We start from the raw sequence: 6,620 nt of genomic DNA, 5'->3' as shown, positions 1-6,620 counted from the left end.
ATGTGGGATCCTCCCGGACAGGGGCACGAACCCGTGTCCCCTGCCTCGGCAGGCGGACTCTCAACCGCTGCGCCACCAGGGAAGCCCTCTCTATATTTTTTTAAAGCAGCAGGATCTAGAAATATTTCTGTGTCTTATATGTTTATGGCCCGGTACGAAGACTAAATCCTAAAATTCTGAAGTCGGTTAAAGGAAAGGCAGATGTACTCCCACAGAGTTTGTGCTCTGAGTAACACATACACGAGAAGGGTCAGGAAGGGTTTGGGGAGCAAATACCTGGGCATTTAAGGCTGCTTGGCTCAAGACAGAAACGAACTCTTACAGAAACGCCGCCGCCATTCGTTTGCGATTTAGTGTTGAAAAACTACTCCCCTGTTCCCTCTTTTCCAATTGGGGGGGGTCTTTGGAGGGGGCAGAGGGGAGGAAGATGCTGAGAAGAAGCGATGCTGTGAGGTTTGGCAGGGCTGGGTGGTAGGTGAAGAGCAGCCACAGGGAGGGAGCTGCGCGGGTGGGGAGGGGAGACGGAGGTCCCTGGTGGAAGCATCGGAGAGGGGAAGTGGCTGCACAGGGGAACAAGGGGGACATAATACCGTAGATGAAGCCCTGACTGCACCAGGGGGGCAGTGGTCGGCTGTGGTGGTGACGTCACAGCTGGCTTACCTTGGAACAGAGACAAGTGTGTGTTCCTCGTCCTAGTAGTTTCCAGACTTCAGGGCTTTATGCTATTTCTTTCCAGGATCGGAAAGGCAAAGCATTTAGGCTGCAGGCTCGAGTCCTCTGAAGCCTCTAAGAGGACAAGGACAGCAGTGCTGCTCCCTGGAGATGGGGTGGGGAGGCTCATCTCAGCGTGTGACACAGCAGGGCAGGAGTGCGTGCTCTCCTGAGACACCCAGGGGACCCAGGCCCTCCAAGGCTGCGTGGATACCACCCTCTCCTTAGCAGCCGCTTTCTAACCCACACGGTTCTGAAGCTCTGCCCTTGCTGTCTCCCACACCGAACACTTTTGTGTTTTTCCTCCTGTGTCTTTAACTGGCCCTTCTTTGTTGTTTCTCCGTCACTTTTCCTCCCAACGACAGGCAACTTTATAGATCCACTTTTTCAAAAGTGAAATATAATTGACTTAATATTATATAATTTCAAGTGAACATAGTGATTCAATATTTTTATACATTACAAAAAGGTCACCAGGATAAGTCTAGTAACTGTCTGTCCCCATACAAACTTATTAAAACATTACTGACTGGTCCTCCCTGGTGGCGCAGTGGCTGAGAGCCCGCCTGCCGATGCAGGGGACACGGGTTCGTGCCCCGGTCCGCGAAGATCCCACATGCCGTGGAGCGGCTGGGCCCGTGAGCCAGGGCCGCTGAGCCTGCGCGTCCGGAGCCTGTGCTCCGCAACGGGAGAGGCCACAACAGTGAGAGGCCCGCGTACTGCAAAAAAAACCCAAAAAACAAAGAAACAAACAAAACCATTACTGACTATATTCCCTATGCTGTACACTGTAGGCTCATGACTTACTTATCTGATAACTGCTCTGAATCCCCTTCACTTATTTCTCTCATCCCTCCACCCCACCTCCTCTCTGGCCACCACCAGTTTGTTTTCTGCATCTGTGAGTCTGTTTCTGTTTTGTTATTGTTCATTTGTTTTGTTTTTTGGATTCCACATGTAAATGGAATCATACAGCATTTGTCTTTCTCTGTGTGACTTATTTCACTCAGCATAATACCCTCTAGGTCCATTCATGTTGTTGCAAATGGCAAGATTCTATTCTTTTTCTTGGCTGAGTAGTATTCCTCTGTGTGTGTGTGTGTGTGTGTGTGTGTGTGTGTGTGTGTGTGTGTGTGTGTATCTCATCTTTATCCATTCATCCATCAGTGCGTAGTTAGGTTGCTTCCATATCTTGGTAATTGTAAATAATGCTGCAGTAAACATTGGGGTGCACATATCTTTTCAAATTAGTGTTTTTGTTTTCTTTGGGTAAATACCCAGAAATGCAATTGCTGGATGGTGTGGTAGAGCCATTTCTTATCCTTTGTCTTTTCTTTTTAACTGCCATTTCCCCTGACTCTATACTTTAACTAGATCCTTTACACTTCTAGATCTAACTGTATCCTTTCCTGTCTTCTCCTGTCATGCTGCCACCTTAGGGACCTCTCCACCAAATTGCTCTGCCATCTCTCCAACTGAACACAACCAAAAGAGAAATATTCTTCCAACCTCCTTACTTACATACTTAAACTCACCATTTTCACTATTATAAAAGCAAACAATCTAAGCATGATCTTGGATCCCCCCTTGCCTTCATCTCCTGTGAGTCATAAAATCATGTTGACTCTTCCTTCGAAACGTATCTTACATTTCTTGTTTCCTCTTCACCTCTACATTCATGACCTTAACCCGACTCTTCGTAACTGGCTACTGCTCAGCACCGGAACTGAGGGGAAGCATTCAAATGGGGGCAGAGCCGAAGGGTGGCCCCCAAACGCAGTACTCAAGCTACGTAAATCTTAATGCAATAATTTTGACAATCAAAATGAATGCAAAAATTATTAAAAGAACTAAAAAATTTGAATACAGTGAGGGGGACTTCCCTGGTGGCACAGTGGTTAAGAATCCGCCTACCAACGCAGGGGACAGGGGTTCAGTCCCTGGTGCGGGAGGATCCCACATGCCGTGGAGCAACTAAGCCCGTGCGCCACAACTACTGAGCCTGCGCTCTAGAGCCCGCGAGCCACAATTACTAAGCCCGTGTGCCACAACTACTGAAGCCCATGTGCCACAACGAAGAGCAGCCCCTGCTCGCCACAACTAGAGAAAGCCCGTGCGCAGCAACGAAGACCCAAGGAAGCCAAAAATAAATTAATTTAATAAATAAATTAATATAAATAAATAAATAAATAAATACAGTTAGGATCAGTAGTACTGATTTTTCCCTTTATGCCTCAGGCTCTGACGTGGCTCCGCAGGGCCCCGCGGCTGCCTTGTCATCCTCCTCACCTGTCCCTGCTCAGTCCATCCTACTCAGCACTATCAAATGGGTCCTTCTAGGACATCTTGAGTCACCATGTCACTCTTACTAGCTTTAATACAACCTCTAATGCCTTTCTCCTGCAGCCAAATTCTGGTCCGGTGTTTCTGGCCCTCAACACTGTCCCTCCAGCTCTCATTCTTGCTAATTGCTCTCCATTGCAAGCCAAGAGCGCACTTTCTCATTCCAAGAGCGCACTTTCCCCTCCTGCTTGTTACTACCAAACAGCAGTCTTTATCTCTCTATATCACCAAGCCGAGTCTTTCTGATCCTTCCTTACATGGCCATCTACGTTCCTTGGCACCTTTAGGTGTGTCATCTTCTTTTGCTCTCTAGACCTTCACCGAATGTTCTAGGCTAAATCTTAACTTGACCTTTCGGTTATTACCTTAATCTGCTTCCTCTAGGAAGTCTTACCTGCTGTCACTCTCCTCCCCCTACACATCGGTACTTAGCCCTGTCACATCTCCTTGCTGTAATTTCCTGTTTACTAGTCTGCACGCTGCTGAGGGTAAAGTTCATATTTTGCTCATACTGTATTCTTAGCATCTAACATAATAGTTGGCACAGACTAGTTGTGTGATACAGATTTGTTCACAAGTGTCCATTATCATAATCCATCTAGTACTTTTCATGGGACGGCAGCCTCCCTGCTTGAGCAATCTGAGCCACACAAGGTTCACATTGCACGGTTACAGGAAAAGACAATCTGAAATCAGGTGGACCTCGACTAGAATTCTATCCCCATTATTTTACTAGCTGTGTGGTCTTTGGAAATTTACTTGTCCTCCGAAAGCCACAATTTGTTCTTCTGTAAAATGAAGATTAGGATACCAATCTTGCACAGCTATGGTGAGGAGTAAACGTGACCATCTCTCCATCATGCTTAGATCACTGATGGGCATGGGGTGGTGTGTGACGTACGTTAGCTCCTTTCAATAATCCCCTGTGGGATGAATGAGTGAGGGCCCATCAGATGGGTTCCCTAAACTGTGATGTGGGCTGGGAGGGTTGCTTGAATCTCTTGAACTCACCTCCATTCACCAGCAGCCAGGAAAGGAAGATGTGGACTTGAACTTGTTTTGGGTGGTGCCCTTGTCAAGCATGGAGGTGGGCACTTTGCTTCCCAGATTTCTGACTTGTTAATAAGCAGCTTCTTTCTCCTCAACTGAGAAGGTTTCATAATGAATTGGAACTGGCTCTGTGGTTCTCTTGAGTAAAAATGTCATTTTCATACTCTGTGAAATAGGTATTCAGTCAGTTTGTGAAATGTCTAATAAACAGACAGGTGTCTAGGTGACAAGGGTCATGATGCTCCCAGGAGCATCTGTGAGCAAAGATGTTTGTGGTTCATGGTAGGCTTGGTGCTTTATCTCCTTCTCATTCTTAAAAATAGTTTCCCCTGGCACCACTGAGGACAGCTAAGGAGGAAGTATGTCTTAAAAATAGACTTCCTTGTATAAAATAATAAGTGAACCCTCCCTGACAACAAAGAGCCTGCTGTAGGAGCAGGAGAGACTCCACGAAAGATGCCAATGACGAAACTCAAGGAGATGCTATACATGGTTGTTGGTCAAAGCTGTGGGCTGACTCGCTGTATAGCCACGTGGTCATTGCCTGGGTCTGGAACCTCATCGCTTTATCCCTAACCCACCACTTACTCCCACCCTCTATCTCCCCTCTACAGCGTGCTCAGATCATTTTCCTTCAATACCTCTTTGCAAATCATGCCTCACCTTCAATGACCTTTCCTTAGCAGAGAAAGCCTCAACTTTTTCACCTGAATTCAAGTTCTCCTCTTGTTCCCACCATCCTAGCAGGGCCTGCACCAAACCACCCACCACCTGTCTACAAGGATCCTACTGGTACCACCTACTGCCTTCTTACAAGGACTTTGTGGTTTAGGCAAACCATGCACACACTGCTCCCAGAGAAGATGGGGCCAGGTCACTTAGAGTGCTCCTGTATGCCATTTAAATACAAAATTTCCTCGCTCGAGACAGTACTCCTACAACTCTGATGCTTGACTTTGAATTTTGAGAAAGGCTCTACAGAAGTATGAAAAAATGGGGATAGACATTGAGAGCACACAGCTCATCTAGGAAATGTGCTTGAAATTGATTCTGTTGCAAAGGATTGTTGGGGATCCAAAAAGAAAATCTTAATGTAGTTGCTTCAGGAGCTTACAGTATTAAAATACGATGTCAGCAATATGGTTGTATGCCAGAATTAAGGAAACGTTTTCTGACCGAAGCTCAGCTGAGCGTTCTTTCTGATGATTTTCCTAAATCTCGGTCCCAAACACAAATGGCAGGACTGCCACTGCTCTGTTTGTATTCTTGTGGCTGTCACCAGGGCCTCCTGGTAGCGGAAGCCAAGGCCATTAGCCTTTGATAGACAACAACTCAATGTGACTCCATTCAGCCCCCAGGGTTTTGTTCCACTCTCAGCACCTTTAACCCACCTGGAAGAGGAACAGCCCCGAAGTAAACTTCATCCAGCTCTAGTCCGAATGATTTCATGAATATTATGAAAAATATCACATAAATTAATGTGCACAAAACCTCCTTTTACATTTTGGTCTTGATTGCCATTTTTCTCTGTGCCAATATACCCTCTTATGTTATTTTTACTGAGCTTAAGCGAATGGATGATTGCAAAATGGGGAAGAGAGTGTAGACAGTGAATGATTGAATCGAACGTAATAGGGCTGCCGCTCAAGGGGAGAGAGGATGTAAGAGGTTCTCCAGTTAGAGGCTCTGACTGCGGGTTAGCAAGCTACTCTTCAGGGATGAGAATTCAACCTGAGGGGTTACATTTATTAATTAGCGCCTTAACGTTGATAGTTTTAGTCACATCAGATTCTAGCAAAGTTCCGTTTTCTTAACTGGGGTTTTTATGGAGGTGGAGGGGCCAAACAGAAGAGAGAAAGAATAAAAACGAAGAAAAGAAAGTTGAGGGTGGGCCAACGTAGACTAGACTCCTATTCTTAGGAAATGTTCTTTCCATGAATTTGCTCCTTCTTTTGTGTCTTAATTGTTAACCTTCTTGCCTAATCCCAGGAATGTTAAGGGTCTCATATTAATACCTACTTATATTAGGCTCCATGTACACTCCTTATTACATGCATTTCGTATAGTAATACATAATTTTATGACATGCATTTCATAGTTTGTTTTCCTTTATGTATTATTTTCTTATACATATTATGTCATTCAATCCTCCTACCTTATAGGGTAGGTATTATTATTCCCATCTTATAATTGAGTAAACTGAGGTTTAGATAAAGGAGCAGGCCCAGGCCCCCATCGGTAAGTGATGGAGCCAGGATTTGAATCCACGTATATGTGGCTTCAAAGAATAGGGTCTTAAACACTTCAAATCATGGTCTCCCACATAGTGTATTGGTCCTCCTTAGAGAGTACTGGGTAGAGAGTATATTTTGTGGATTCTATAAAACTGATAAGAGGGCTTCCCTGGTGGCGCAGTGGTTGCACGTCCGCCTGCCGATGCAGGGGAACCGGGTTCGCGCCCCGGTCTGGGAGGATCCCACGTGCCGCAGAGCGGCTGGGCCCGTCAGCCATGGCCG

General features: G+C 45.9%; 1 long non-coding RNA gene across 2 annotated transcripts in view; it reads left to right on the top strand.

The window, feature by feature from the left end:
• Positions 1 to 6,620, top strand: part of LOC102976433 (uncharacterized) — a 34,005-nt gene that overhangs the window by 21,551 nt on the left and 5,834 nt on the right. The gene's annotated exons all lie outside the window — the stretch shown is intronic.

The sequence above is a fragment of the Physeter macrocephalus genome, chromosome 16, assembly GCF_002837175.3.
Source record: "Physeter macrocephalus isolate SW-GA chromosome 16, ASM283717v5, whole genome shotgun sequence".
NCBI lineage: Eukaryota > Metazoa > Chordata > Mammalia > Artiodactyla > Physeteridae > Physeter > Physeter macrocephalus.
Note: the sequence above shows the minus strand (reverse complement) of the source record. Positions and strands in the feature narration are given on the sequence as shown.